This window comes from Parasteatoda tepidariorum, chromosome 4 (assembly GCF_982258835.1).
Source record: "Parasteatoda tepidariorum strain Cologne lab strain chromosome 4, Ptep-v5.0, whole genome shotgun sequence".
Taxonomy (NCBI): Eukaryota; Metazoa; Arthropoda; class Arachnida; order Araneae; family Theridiidae; genus Parasteatoda; species Parasteatoda tepidariorum.
This window is the reverse complement of record NC_141758.1, coordinates 43,439,006-43,455,284: the sequence shown is the minus strand read 5'-3', so window position 1 is coordinate 43,455,284 and position 16,279 is coordinate 43,439,006. Positions and strand designations below refer to the sequence as shown.

At 30.2% G+C, this 16,279-nt stretch overlaps 1 long non-coding RNA gene across 1 annotated transcript in view; it reads right to left on the bottom strand.

The window, feature by feature from the left end:
• Positions 1-16,279, bottom strand: part of LOC122269141 (uncharacterized) — a 151,327-nt gene that overhangs the window by 23,507 nt on the left and 111,541 nt on the right. The window lies entirely within an intron of this gene.

Sequence of the window (16,279 nt, the reverse complement as noted above, 5' to 3'; positions counted from 1 at the left end):
ACAGCGTTCCTAGTGTTTTATTGGTCTAAGGATTACAGAGACTTTGGCGGAGAGACTCTAGAGACCCGGCTTTCTATCGCGAACTCGAGGGTACTTAAGGGCAAAAGGAACTTGAAGAGATATTGACTGGGGCGGCCCAAATCTCTCTCCCCGAAGTTAAGGGGCAGCAAAGAATGTGCGCCCCACCTTCGACTTCTTTTTTTTTTCGTTATCTACCTCGCTTTCCCAGCATCATCTTCTCCTTGAAAAGAGGGGGGTTCGAGCGAAGAAAGTTTGACTTAGAAAGCGAAAAGAAGAGTTGATTAGGGTGCCCCTGCTCCACTTTGGAAAGAGTTTTTGAGTGAGGAAGAAAGAGGTCTGAAGGTTGAAGGGGGTGGCTGATGTATTATTAGGTGGACATTTAGTTGAAAAGCGTTTCTTTTTTTTTTAACAGTAGATTCGAAGAAAAAGTTTTAAGATTTTTATTGCCAGTTGAAATCACTTAGACAAGAATGGAATCAATACAAAAAAAATCTGATTTTTATAAAAAAATAGGAACAAATCCTCAATAAAATCTAAGGTTGTAATGGCAGTCATGCAATATTTGAAATTTGCGCCAATTCAGCAAAAATTGTTCACGATAAAATTAAACAAAGCAGAGGGACAACTAATAGTTCGTCTTTTTCTTCCATCAGCATGACAGTCTAGTACAGGCGAGAACCGTCCCAACTAGTCGCTCCTAACTCGATCAGACACTAGATTTTTTCATTTATTAAACCCCATCCTTTTAAGATCTCTTTCCCAGCCTCAATCCATCTGGTGTTCGATCTTAAAAGCTTAATAAGCTTATCTAGTATTGCTATCTATCGTAAACTTGTGGGAATACTAGGCTTATTTGCGTTAGGCTTCTCTGTAGTGTTTCCATCTATGCCTGAATGAAAGTTTCGTAAATCAATAGTCCCTCAGCATACTGGAATCACTTAATGTGTTGAAAGAAGAGAGGAAATAATGCGGTTTCAAAGCTGGGGTACGAACCCTCGTTCTGCCTGTCATGGGATTTTCCAGATTAGTCATCTCGACTTAAGTACGTACAAGGAATCAGTGGTTCATAAGATCGACACACAATTACCACTATAAAATTATTTAACATCTGATGAAGGAAAATTTTAATTCGTAATCTTTTCAGAAGTGGCATACTAGACGCAGGAAAGTAATAAATTTTAATTTCCTCGGCGTACTAATCGGAAAAGGCTCACCATCTCCGATGTACTGCATTTAAAAAAGAAAGGTAACAGTTTTAATATTTCTATCAATGAACCATATCAAAATTTCAATTGAATGCTAACCTCACACACCTACCTGAAATAGTTCAACCTCGTAACGATAGTCACTGACAGCTCTTCAGACAATTGGCGAGGGGAGTTCTTTAGAGAGAAAGATTACAACCTATTTTTCCATTTCTTTATGTTTTTAAAAGATATTGCTGTTTTCGTTACTATATTTCTGAAACTATCCAACGTGTTCACCGTTAATCTGGACAATCGTTTTAGTTTCACCCTTTAAATGTTCGTTTGTTTGTTTTTAGCCTCTAGTTTCATTGATAATCAACTGGATAAAAAAAAATTCATAATGAGGAGTAAAAGCTTTTTAAAACTTAACAAAAATAGAACAGCCTGAATAACTTTTGATTTAATGATAGTATTTTCCCGTACTAAGACTCAATCTTAATGGCTAAAGGGGTGACATCAAATCCGCTAATTAGTTAGAGCAGACGATACTTTAAGCTACGAAATTAGACATAAGTCTTAACTTATCTGATGAGAATACCCTCTTGTCATTTTTTTTGTATTCCCCAGCCTGAAAGTATGCGGTTGTCGCAATCTGGAAAATAGGGTCCCGATAGTTTTGTCAAGGAGAGTGGTCTTAACATCTTAATTTTAATTTTACTTTTTTGCTTATTTTGCCATGTCTCGAGAAATTTTTAAGAAAATCAAAAAAATTTTTGCACAGAATTATAAAATTATTCATTTATCTGAATATAATTCTATGCGGAAAACAATTATTATTATTTTAATATAATTATTTAATATTTTTTTTAAATATTTTATTTAATAATGGTGGAAAGTACTTTGATTTCTAAGGTTAACAAATTTTAACATTATTTTAAAGACTGTAATTTTTTATGGCAAAACACAAAATTTGAACGAAATCAGTCGAATTCTTCTTGAGAAAAAAGAACTCAGAAGCGCCGTTTATTTAAAATTTGATTTTTCAAGATCATATCCGTACGATTTCGTTCAAATTGTGCCTCTTGACATATGAAGTTACAATTGTTAAAACGAGGCAAACATTTTTATAACTTACAATTTTTTAAACTATTATTAAATAAGCTAAGAAAAAAAAATCAATTATTATTAAAACTTATTTCTTGCCTGGCATTATCTTTAAATAAACGAATTTTATAAGGCTGGGTAAATATTTTTCTGATTCTCTTAAAAATTTTTCTAATTATGGCGAAATACGCGAAAAAGGAAATAAAACATGAAGGTTTCTAACTTACGATCGATCTCTCCTGACCACATTACTAGGACCATATTTTCCAGATTATGGTTACCCTTCCCTATCTTGTGGGTAAGGAATCCAATTCCGTCGGAAAAATATCTCTTCGGGGATAGTACGCTTCTGTATCTGATTTCGTAAATTAAAATATCGTCTGCACTAATTAACAAAACCCCTTTAAAGGATAGAGATTGAGTTCAAGTACGTGAAAATTGAATCATTGGTTCAAAAGTTATTCAGGATCATTCGTTTTTGAATTGTACAATTCGTTCTTCTTTACGCACTGTACATTGTGAAAGTAAATCGTAACTGTAACTAAAACTAAATTGTTGTTGCTCTAGTGATATAGTTTAACCCTATTAATCAATTATATTTAATCATCGAAATCAACTTTCAGAAAATTCAAATTTTATTCTAGATATTACTAAATTACATAAAATAAAGTAACTTGTTCATAATCATACATAAAAGAAAGAGAAAATATTTCGTTTTTATCATTTTATTATAGTTGTTTGCACTTTAGAACAATATCCGACTACAATTGTTTCGATTGATCATCTGAAAACGTAAAATAAAATATCTGATAACGTAAAATAAAATATAAAATAATCTGTTCATAATCATACATAATAGAAGAAGAAAAATCTTTCGTTTTTATCATTTTATTATAGTTGTTTACACTTTAGAACAATATCCGACTAAATTGTTTCGATTGATCATCTGAAAACGTAAAATAAAATAGTTGCTCTAGTGATGAAGTTCAACCCTATTAACGAATTATATTTAATCATCAAAATTAACTTTCAGAAAATTCTAAGTTTATCCTAGATATTACTAAATTATATTAAATAAAATAATCTGTTCATAATCATACATAGAAGAAAAAGAAAATCTTTCGCTTTTATCATTTTTTTTTAGTTGTTTGCACTTTAGAACAATATCCAACTAAATAGTTTCGATTGATCATCTGAAAACGTAAAATAAATAGTTGCTCTAGTGATATAGTTTAACCCTATTAACGAATTATATTTAATCATCGAAATTAACTTTTAGAAAATTCTAAGTTTATTCTAGATATTACTAAATTATATAAAATAAAATAATCTGTTCATAATCATACATAAAACAAAGTGAAATTTTTTCGTTTTTATCATTTTATTATAGTTGTTTACACTTTAGAACAATATCCGACTAAATTGTTTCGATTGATCATCTGAAAACGTAAAATAAAATAACATTTTAATGTTAATATTACAATTCATAAAACAACAAAGAGATTGTTAAATAAGCGAAAGTTAATGCATCAAAATATTTTATTTGATTAATGAGATCTCTGGGGAATTGGTTGACAAAGAAAACATTTTGATAATTAATTAAGTTAACATATTTTCTTTTCGTCGAAACATGGAATGTGGAAATAAGAATTTTTAGATTTCCAGTTACAACAGCTTTCGATTTTGTGTTAGAACATTTGTGAATGTTAATGAAATATTAATTGCAGCGCAATTAAGCATTTCGGTTTGAATTTTAGAAGTAATTAATACAAATCAAAAGATTCGTTTGTAGCACAAAGGCTTAAGAATACCATTTGTTTGAATTTGAAAGAAATTTTTCGTTTGAATTTTCCTTTTTTCCCCCACTAAAATTAATCATTTCTGAACTAAAAAGTGTATTAAAGTTGGAGTTTAAAAAAAAAGCAAAAGCAGTTATTATTTTAACAGGGTTTGATGTTGCTTATTTCTTAAAACCTTAAGAGCGATCCACTACCAGAAAACTATTTTTTTTAAGATTTACCTATACTTGAACTGAATTTCGTATTGTTTATAGTCTCTTCAACACAAAATCACGTCTCACAACACAAACAATTTTTGACAAGACACGAATTTTTAAATGGTTGACGAAATTTATTTCTGATTCGGGTGTCTTTCAGTGCACTCTGGGGGTATTCTAGTATTATTATGTGATTTTTAAACTCTGTTTGATGGTCGGGATGGTAAAGATGTTAGTGCACTCACTTGTTAGGCAGGTTTCTCGCGTTCAATTCTTAACTATGAGGGACAGGCCCGTCACTCTTACTTCCTTTTTGCTATATATCATAATTGGTGTTGTATATCATAATTAGTGTACTTTTACTAACTGTATAGCAATAAGAAATATACTTTCGAAAACCAGAAATTCCAGTCAACCGTTATCATACGAAAGGAATATCATTTGTTTCAGGTAGACATTCAAAAACATTTCTAGAATAATGCTTTTTTTTTTTTATTATTTTTTTTTTATTTTTATTTTATTACCAGAAATGTCACTACCATACAAGTACGCCAGTTTTACCAGAATTTCTCTCTTTGTACATATATATGAATGTACAAATAAATAAATAAATAAACATTAGATTTCTATAGTTGATTTACTATCGTTCCTAAATCTTAAAAGAAAGCAATATATGGTACGCAAGCATCGGTTCGAAGCAGCAAAAAAAAAAAAGAAAAAAAAACTTTTGCTTTCGTATACTAGTATTATCTATAGTCTAATAAATAAAATGATATAATTTATCTTCGTAAATTTTTACAGATGTGAAATTTGTTTCAAAAACAAACAAGAACGAAGTAGATTGTGCTTATGCAGCTGAAAATAATTTTTTTAAACCCTTACAATTGAATTTTTACAGAATTATGTTTCTCATAAAATAAATTAATTTGTTTTATAATCTAAAGTAAGAGTTCGATTTGGAAAAATTATTATTAAGTAGTGTTAAAAGAATGACATTTTGATTGTAACCGACACACTGTTTAAGAATTTAAATATTGCATTTCACTTTATGGCAATTACGAATTTTCCCAAACTCAATCTCAAACACAAATAAATATTTTGCTGTTTTTATATGGTATAAGATAATAAAAATTTTAAAAACTTTTTTTTAAAGTAAATGAACGAGAAAACGTGCACCGTTGTTTAACCAACCAAATATACAATCGTATGTTTAAATTCCAATGACAATGAAAGAAACAGGTATAACGATAAGAAAAATAACAGGTGAAACGCTGTTTTCAAGAGTTACAAATTCTCTTCACCACCGAAAATTTCTTCTCCCTACATTTTTCCAAAATGAGCTGAACACTTTTCGTTTTAGGTCCAACAAAAATAGAATTGCTTGAAATGATATTTATAATAAAGATACTTACGTGGAAATTTTAAGCATTTTTTTTTTAAATTTTGCTATTTATCATTCTTTCAGCTTGTATCTACTAATTAAGCTAGTAAATTATCATTCAGTTAACCGTAAGCCCTGGATACTTAGCGACTTGCCGTCATCTTAGTAGCTGCAACTCCCTTGTGACCGCAACTTTCAATGTGGAAATCTCAGTTAGTATTCTTAAACGCCACTTTTTATTGATTAATATTTCCATATTCTTAAAGATAACTTAAATTCTTACTATTTTTCCCCTTTGGAAAAATGGGTGTTGGTTTGGGTTTGATGGCGTGCGCACCATATTTTGGATGTCATCACACTTTCAACTGTGTTCAAGAGTAATTGTAAACAGAGCGCATGCGTCGTCATTGCATGCGTTGCTATGGCGACCGCTGCTGTTGATAATTTTTTAGCACTCTTTTTCTTTTTACCAGCGTGTATTTTTAATGTTTTTACATAATAATTTAAACAAATATTACGCCCTATTTAAGATTAACTTATTCATAATTACTGTCTTGGTGGCGATTTTAATATGAATATGAATACTGAAAAAGAAAAATAATATTGTGACGCCTTAAGAAACGCATATTTTGCTGAAATCGAAAACCAATCCAGTCCTTTGGACGGCAAGAAGACAGAAATCAATTGAAGTAGTTTTTCCAGCCTATGATTTGAAACGTCGTGGCATTTGTGACAGTCTGTTCAGAGAAAAAAATTGACCAATGGGTAATTGCAGTAATGCGATCACAATTGTTTAACTATTATTCTTAAAACAAGTTTTATATTACCTTTAAAAAAATTTTTTTTTCTTTTTGAAATTACATATTTTGTTTTTATTCCATTCTGGGAAAATAATACCCTATCTATAAGTTAAAATTTTCTCATTTCGTCTTTCATAATATGCTATAACTTTTCTTTTTCAAACTCTTTTAAATTTTTTTATGAGGTGAACACCCACGTGCGCAAATACCAGTCGTTATAAATTTAAAAGTATGACACAAAAAATGTATAAAGAAAAGCGAAAATAAAAATAACAGGTCAGGCGCAATGGTGTATATATATATATATATATATATATATATATATATATATATATATGTAATACAAAAATTATAAATACTTTTGTATTAATAAAAGAATTAAAACACTTTCGGTTTCATAAAATGTCTCTTTTAAGGAGTAAGAGTAGAGATATTCTATTTTGGGAATTCAAGGCTGAAAACATACCATTGAATCATAATTAGATTTATATTTCAAAGGAGGTGTTATTTTTAGAATCTTGTTCCTCTTTCACTTCCATATTAGAAAGCATTAAATGATTTTCCATAATGCGTAGAGTTACAAAGGTATGTACGACTGGAAAATAATTACACCAATCTCTGCAATAGTTAATGTGGGAGCGAAGGTTTTCGTATGTCTTTTGCTGAATAACGTGTTCCAATAAACATCTGCCGGAACCATCCGGAGTCTTGTCCACACCCCCTCCCATGTTGAGTGCGGATGTGAACTGTTATAACCCTTCAGCATAACTTTAAATAAAGCTTTTATAACTTATCATGGCTTTTGAATGCATTTCTAAAATTGAATACACCAATGATAACAGGGATGTAGCCCTGTTATTATATATATATATATATATATATATATATATATATATACACTGGTTATCATAAATTAAGGAAAAATCACAAAAATAGCGATAACTCTTTCAAAAGTAAGCCAAACCGTGCAAAATTTGCATATGTTGTCCACTAAGAGTAGCTGAGTAAAATTGCAATATGCAAATTAGTGGCGCTGCACTCGGCTTACGTCATCTGCCTGGAGCATAAAAGTCCAAGTTTGAGAGAAAGCACACAAATTTTACTGTGATTGCGACATTGAAAATCTGAGATAGCCAATTCGTAATAATGACCTCTAGGCATCATTTGCCTGAAGAACTACGATGGAGAGCCATCGGGAGACTAGAGGCAGGGCAGAGTCAATCAGAAGTGGCCAGATGGCTAAATGTGAGTCCATCTGTGGTTCATAGACTTTGGAGGCAATTTCAAACCACAGATTCGGCATCTAGGAGGTTCAGTCAAGGACGGCCAACTGTTACGACCAGTGCCGATGACCGATATTTGACATTAAGTGCACGCAGGAATAGAACCGCTACTCCGACACATCTTAGATCCTCTCTTGCTGCAGCCACCGGAAGGTTGGTGTCAACGTCAACTGTGCGCAGAAGGCTCCACGAAGGTGGTCTGTATGCGAGACGACCAGCCATTTGCGTGCCGCTCACATCACGCCATAGGGGAGACCGTTTGCAGTGGGCCCGACAACATGTCCACTGGACGTCAGATCAATGGAGGCCTGTTCTCTTTACGGATGAGTCCAGGTTTAGTCTAGAAAGTGACAGTAGACGTTATTTGATATGGAGAGAACCTGGGACCCGTTATCATCCATCAAACATCCGTGAAAGAGATGCATACGGAAGAGGCAGTGTCTGTGTTTGGGGAGGCATATCCTTAGGAGGGCGCACATACCTCCATGTCTTTCCAAGGGGAACCGTGAATGCTCAGGTTTATCGAGACAACATCCTTGATGCTTATGTGCGCCCATATGCCGGGGCAATTGGTGATTGCTTCCTGTTACAGGACGATAATGCAAGACCACACAGAGCTCGCATTGTTGATGATTATCTTCAACAGGAAACAATTACTCGCATGGAGTGGCCAGCTCGATCCCCGGACTTGAATCCTATCGAGCACGTTTGGGATGCTCTAGGGAGGCGTGTATCTGCCATCAATCCGCCCCCTCAGACCCTTGCCACGCTTGCAACTGCTTTACAAGAGCAATGGCTCTCACTTCCTATTGAACTGATAGACCGCATAATTGAAAGCATCACACATCGCTGTTTGTGCTGTATTGCTTCTAGAGGCAATCATATTCCATATTAAAGGTACTTTTTCTATTGCAAACCGATACTTCCAATTTGTTTATTTTATACATGTGCTAATTTCTATACTACTATTAATGTCTGATAATTTCTTTTTATGTTGTTTAATACCTTACTATGTGTTGTATATTGTGGGTAAGTTTCATAAAATTCCATGTGTAATTTCTTGAGTTATCGCGATTTTTGTGAATTTTCCTTAATTTATGATAACCAGTGTATATATATATACTTCACAATTTAAACTAGTCAACAAAATGACGACAGTTTACCCATGTGATCAATCGTCGACAGCCAATCAAAATCGAAAGTGGCACAAAGGTTACAAGAAAAAAAGTGACGCTATTTTATCTAGGTAATCCAGGGCCTTAAGTTAGCATATAAACCAAAATGGTCAAAACTTTTGTTGGCGATTTTAGGACGATAATGATGATTGCTCGCACGATTTAGAAAAGATTGTGCAATTGACACCGAATCGCAATAAATATTTAGAACTCTAAAGAGTCAAAAATAGGTCTGAATATTGATTAATGAGAAATTTATTTTTGTGATAATATTGCTATAAATTCAAATTACACTGATTAAAATCAGCGGAAAGTCATTGGCTTTAATAAGTGTAAGAAGCCCTAAAACACTGAAAACTAAGTCTAATTTTAAAATTTTTTAGGAACACATTTTACCGAATGTATCAAAATTTCAATGCATATATTTTTACCCTTATTGCATAGTTTTTATTTAAAAGTTTAAGCAAGTAGGGAGAAAATACGCTGTCAAGTATTTTATTAAAATATTTCAAACCACTCAAAAAGTATTTTCTTTTCACTGTAAATATAAGAATCCCACGAATTTTAAATACACCATTAAAAAACAGGCATTATGGCTAAGTCAGCTTTATTCTTTAAAATTTTTCTTCGGCTTAATATTTTTCTTGTATCATGACGGCATGCTTTATCTTGACTAAAACTTTTTGTTCAGTTTTTTTTGTCTACTAATTTGTATATTTTTTGCATCTTTATGATTTATTTCTTTTATTTATGGTTTAATATCAGTTTTCCTTTCAAAGCGTTTGTGATAAATATTGCTAATTAAATGAAAAATTTTAGAGACTTAAACTATTAAAGTCTTAAAGTATTTTAACAATAGTTATTTTCTTGCGTTAGTCTTTAAAAGAATGAGAAGGAAATTGATATTTCATAAAGAAAAATGGATAGTTTGTAATTACTATTTTAGCGTTATAAAATGAATTTATTTCCTAGAGTAAAAAAAAAGTATAAAGAAAATTCACAAACATAATTGTTAAACCTAAAGTAATAAATTCTGTTAAATAGCACAATTCAATATAAAAAAGCTATCAAAAAAAGGAATTTTTTAAATTTAGTTTTTTGTATAAGGGAAACGTTGTTGGTCTTTTTTTTTTTGTTTTATTTTACAGCCAGCGTTGAGCAGCCGACCCAATTCTGCGTTTACGGCTATAAATGTTCAACCCCGTAGTCTTGTAAATTTGAACACTATCTAGAAGACAAGCATTGGGACAAACCAGCATGTCTGCTTTTCCGTTAAAAGGAGGGGAAAACCTCAAAAACCTCTTATGGTTAACCCGATGGTAAGAGGATTCTAACCCTTAAACCATTTGAACCTGAGAATATTTTACTTCGTGTGAGCCGTGAGCAGAATTCGTATCAACCAGCCAACGCTGAGATTCGAACCTGAAACACCTCATTGGGGTGCGAGCTCTCTAAATCAGTGTATGATATTTTTAATTCAAACTTACTTCAAATAAGCGCCTATTTTAGAAAACCCCGGGTCAGTTTTTAAAATTTGATTTATTTGTGAAGTAAAAAACGTTTAAAGAAACTATATGCTGTAAACTTATTTTTGAACTGTAATTTCAGCATTTTAACTTGAAATTTGCTTTAATAACTGATTCTTTTTTAAATGATAAAATGATTCTCATAAGTATTTTCACGTGACGTCTTATTCTTAATAAACTGAATAAAAAAATCAATTGGTTCCTTTAAATCTACCACGTTATTCAAATATCGATAGCCTGTTTTGGATTATGTGGTAAATAAACAATAAAAATGTTTGTAGAGAGTACTAGATTCTATTTTTAGGAGAAAAAAAGAGAATTTTGAAAAAAAAAAGAGAATTTAAAAGAGAAAAACTTGAAAAAAAGAGAATTCTTGGTTAAATTTTTTACTATTAAATTACCTAAACAGAATTTAACAGAGTTCTTTGAAATGGTTTAATTCATAAATAATTTAAAAAATGTTAGGGAATAATAAGTTTTAGTATTTTTTTTAAAACAGTGGCTGAATATTTCTTTTTTATTTTCCTCTTTCATATTCATAATTTTTGATGTACTATCATGGATTTATGTATAAAATGTGAATCTAAAAATTAAAGGAATTTTAAAAATTCAACGATAATTTAAATATCAATAAGATTCGGAAAGTTCAATGTGAATCAAAAAATCAAAGCGAATCGAAAAATTTTACATGAATCTAAAAATTATAACGGGAATCTAAAAATGTAACGGGAATGCGAAAATCAACGAGAATTTAAAAATTCAACGTGAATCTAAAAATCAACGGGAATCTTAAAATTTAACATGAATCTAAAAAAAAAATAGAATCTAAAGATTTAACGAGTGCCTAGCATACATAAAGCATTTAAATTTAATAATAATAATAAATAAATTTTTTTCCCAACTGAGATCAAGTATTTTTGTCCATTTTCCCTCCTTCCCAACAACGATCCATGAAATTGACTTCAGAGGCATTTTTAACTTACTTTTGACCAAGCATAGAAATTTTATAAAATGTGCTTAAATTGCATTCATTAAGAGACACAAAAAAAAGTTTCGGGTAAAATAAATAATATTTTATTTTTACAAAATATAAAATGGCACGTATATGATCCACCATTGGTCAAACATATGGACAAATCATTTAGTTGAACACTAGTTTTCGCATGACATTTGTTTGTTTTTTATTTATTTATAGAAAACTTTAATCCATCTTAAAAACATATGATTAATCCCAAATAGAATAAATATACATTGCTAAAACAATGAATTTGCCAATAACCGTTTAAGAAAACTAACGTTTCTCAACAGAAAGTGTGTTTACTCAAATTGAATTACTAGTAAATTAAAGACTTCGTCAGAACCTTTGACAATAACAGAAAAATAAAATTAGTAAAAATATATGCGTCGCAGTGATAATATATTTTTTTATTGAAATGGTGCATTTGTTCACAATTAGTCGATAATGGATTAATAGAAAATATCGTGTGGAAAAAGTTATCCCAGTTATTCGTGTAATTTCACTTAAAGTGTTTTTTGAATTTTCGGAAAGAAAAAAAAAGCAATGTCTAAAAGCAATGTCTAAAGCAATGAAAATATCTGAATCAAATTGTCTAAAAGCAATGAAAATATCTTTCAGCACCATATATGAAATATGTAACCCTTATCCTAAGTCAAGGAATTTTTTCCCGTAAACTGATAGAAGACAATAATTTTTTTTACACTTTGAAATTGATGAAAGAAAGTTATCCCAGTGGATGGTATCAAAGTTAAATTTTTATAAACTAATAAATCAATTAACAAATAAAGAAACCATTTTTTTAGGGATTTATAAATATTTCTGCAATAATGGAAACAGACATATGAATAATACAAATGTTCACAAATACAAATATTCAATAATTTTAAATTTTTCAACAATTCACAACGCGACAAATATTACTTTAAGTTCTTTGTGCTAGTACATAAAAAATAATACAATAATTGTTTACATTATTAAAAACAAAAGCATATTCCCCACGTTTTAGAAACAAAGTACACGAAAACTGTTCACCTAAGTTCTTTCAACATTTATTACAGACTCGCAAACTTAACAAGAATAAAAATATTATTAAGTAATTGCTTTGGACTTAAAAGTTAAGTTTTGAGTAATAATTTAGTTTCCTGAAAAGATGTAAGTTTCTTTAAAAAAGAAAGTACTTTTTTCTTCTTCTTTTCTGTAACTTATTTCACAGAATTGTAAGAGCGTTTTCTTTTTATCCTGCTTTTCTCGTACTACGGAGAAATCGCTTCAATAACCGCATCTTCTCCAGATTTTTTCTTTTCAAGAAGTTTTCTTTCGTCAAAAAAGTTTTTTCCAAACACAAAACCACACAAAAGTAAGGGGTTCATGAAGGTTGGTGGTTTGAGAAGAAATGTTTTTACCCAAAAATGTATCTTTCTTTTCCCTTCTCCTGAATGGCAACGGAATATTTCTAGAGATATTTCTCTCACAGATTGTGAGGCCCAGTTGCTAGCACAATGAGAAGCTAAAGGTGGATAATTCAGGAAGAGGTACATTTATTTTTGTTTGATCTTTGTTGCGAGCAAGAAGTGAGTTTTTTTCGTTTCTTTTCTGAACGAAAAGGAGTCAATTTGTGTCAAATGTAGTGGAAAGTTTGAGGAGTTTTGTTTCATATATATCCTTTTTTTTTCAAATCATTACAACTTTAAAAAAACATTGATATGTTATACATTTTTAGAAAAGATATTTGAAAGTTATTGAGTTATATTAAATTATACTTTTTTTAAAAACCTTTGTTAGAACACGTTTTGGGAAACTAAAATTGGAATATGCTAATTTTAATACTGAGTAGCTACTTTCACTTTTAAACCGTGATGCTCCATAGTTAAAGCATTAAAAAGAATTGTGAATGAGGACTAGGGTTCAATCCCCAGTGGTAGGTTGAAACCCACTCAACTTTAGATCAATGGGTATTAGCTTGTCTGTGAAGTAAAAGCGGTCTGTGAGCGATGCTGACCACATTGCAACAATCCAGCAATTAGCCATAAAATTAGGATCCATAACCTCTACTACAACCTGGCCTACAACGAGCTTCTGTTTTTACTCCTACATTTTATAATTGTGAAATAATACCCATTTATAATAGTATATTATAGTCATTATATTTATAATAGTATTATAATAGTCAATTTTCATGAGTAATAAAATGATTATTACAAATTTAAAGAATAATTTTGGGTGCATACAAGTTCTGTCATTACAGATATTAGAATATCTGTCAAGTTCTAGTGACAATTCTTAAAAGTTTTGAAATTATATATTTAAAAACATTTTATAATATGCACGTTTAGATAATTAATTGTAAGTTCTTATGTAATTTGGTATTCAATAGAAAAAATAAGTTTTCAAATAGATTATCGTTGTAGTTTCCTGCGTAAAGCATATTTTCCTTAAGTTTCTATTATTTTTTACTGTCCTTTGCATAGCTCTTCTTGTATAAATGAATATATACACGTGTCTTACATATATATCATAACAAATTGTAAATATATGAAAATTCTAAAGAATTTTGCGAGGTGTTGCATTACTAGTTTCTTGATGTTATTTTTTAAAAAAATATACTTTAAAAAGAGCCCATTCTTCTAGCATCCCAAACGAAATGCGTGTTCTAGAATTCATCATTAGCATCTACTAGCATATTCATGCAGAATACAACTTCCTATTATTTGTAACACTTCAAAGGCGATATTTAAACCATTTATTTAGCAATTTTTCCGTTCATAAGGTAATGGTTTACTGGAAATTCTGGTTTTTAAAATTATATTTCTTACTACCACATATTTAGTATATTATACTGAAAAGTAAATTTAACCGAATAATTTGTTTTTATGCTATACTCTAAGGTATCATGATAAAATTACCAAATTTTATCACAAATTTTAAGATGATATTTTCTTGTTAACTTTACCACAATTACCTTCATGGAGCCCCCACCCTGGCCAACAACGGGCTGTTGTGGAAATGATTTACTATTTCGTTATTCCACTAAAATTTAAGATCCCTTCTTCTATTTAAATATCAATGGTCCTCAAGTACTAATCGTGCGATCTGATAATATTTACTTTTATTCTGATTTAAGTAGGTTCTGCACTGTTAGAATTTTCATTCTGAAATTACGGCAAAATAACTGACAGCAATCTGTCCATACGATAAATCATAAAGTTTATGCTTAGAAACATTTCTTTATCTTTAAGGTTTTAAAACCGTTTACAATTGGTACAGTTAAAGAAAAAACCATGAATACAAAATCACGCGGTTATGCAAGCATTTACTACAAGCCTAGTTTTTAAACCATAAAATGAAACCTTAACGGACATTGAATCACTGCGAACGCCTCGCTATTTATTCGTTAATAATAGTTTAGTATTATAATAGTCCAGGGTCAATGATTGAAGAATGCAGGATACTAGAAACTCGTCATGTACTACATGAATGGTAGAAATACTGAGGTATCAACGCTAGGATTCGAACCCCTGTTTAGCCGGTTATGAGATTGATCGATTTGCCCTTTCAGCTACAGTATGTGCAGAACAAAATGGCTTCATAAGGTGGGTCTAAATGGCAAAGACAGAATTCTAATTGTTAAACCGTATTAGGTAAAACTGTCGATAAACGTGTTTTCTCACACTTAACAGTTTGAATATCATCTTTTTTTATAGTTCATCTGACTGTTTTGGTAGAATATAGTAAAATAACCGCCAAATAAATTGTTATTTAACCATTTTTATCTACACATTTTCTAACAATGTGTGGTAGTTTTAATTCTCAGGATAAGCCGTAAAAGAAACCACGGAAGCTAATTCCTTAAACGTTGATTTAATTAAAATGCAATGAACCCAATATAAAACAGTTTAGAAATTAGAAGAACGCACATGCAATGAATTTTAAAAATCAGCTATTTGTTTGTCATTGAAAAATTGATTAAAGTAAATATTCAATTCACAATAAATAATTATCATTATTTTAATTAAATTTAAATAATTAATTTAAATAATTTAAATTTAAATAATTAAGCAGTTAATTAAATTTAATTATTTGAATCCTTTTGGCCTTGTGGTACTTATGCTTGATTTTGGTAGACTAAACTTGTTTTATCATTACATTTCATTCAAAGGTATCATTAAAGGACAATAAATAGAAATAGTTGCATTAAGCATACAAGTTAATTGCGTAAACGATAACTAAATTATAAATTTTCTTAAATGCATTATGAATTTATTAAAATAAATTTTAAAGTTTGGACTACTTTTTCTTTAAAAAGAATTTAGTGAATTATTACAATAAAATTATTACTTAATTTTATTGAGTTTTAATAATTTAATTATTTAATTATTTGTATGAAAGTTACACGCAATAAGTTTAGAAAAACAGAATTTATTAAAAAATAGTCTCTTAAATTACGTCTAAAAATAACAGAAGCATAGTAAAATTTCCTAAAAATAGTCATCATGATAAAAATTAAGTTCTTTACATATCATTATTACTGATACATAATCCATATAATTCCTTTCAAAATTAATTTATTCCTAATAAAACCTCCTCTCGTAGAAATTATAAATCAACAATGTATCCAAATATCATACTGTTTAAGTCAAGAAATTATGATGATAAATATAGGTTTGATTGAAGATAGCAATTCCATCGAAATTTTGAACATATGTTGAGAGCATCCCTTAAATTTTGCGCCTGTGTAACTGTACCCGTGGTTGCATGACCCCAATTATAGAGAAGACTACTCAGTAATAA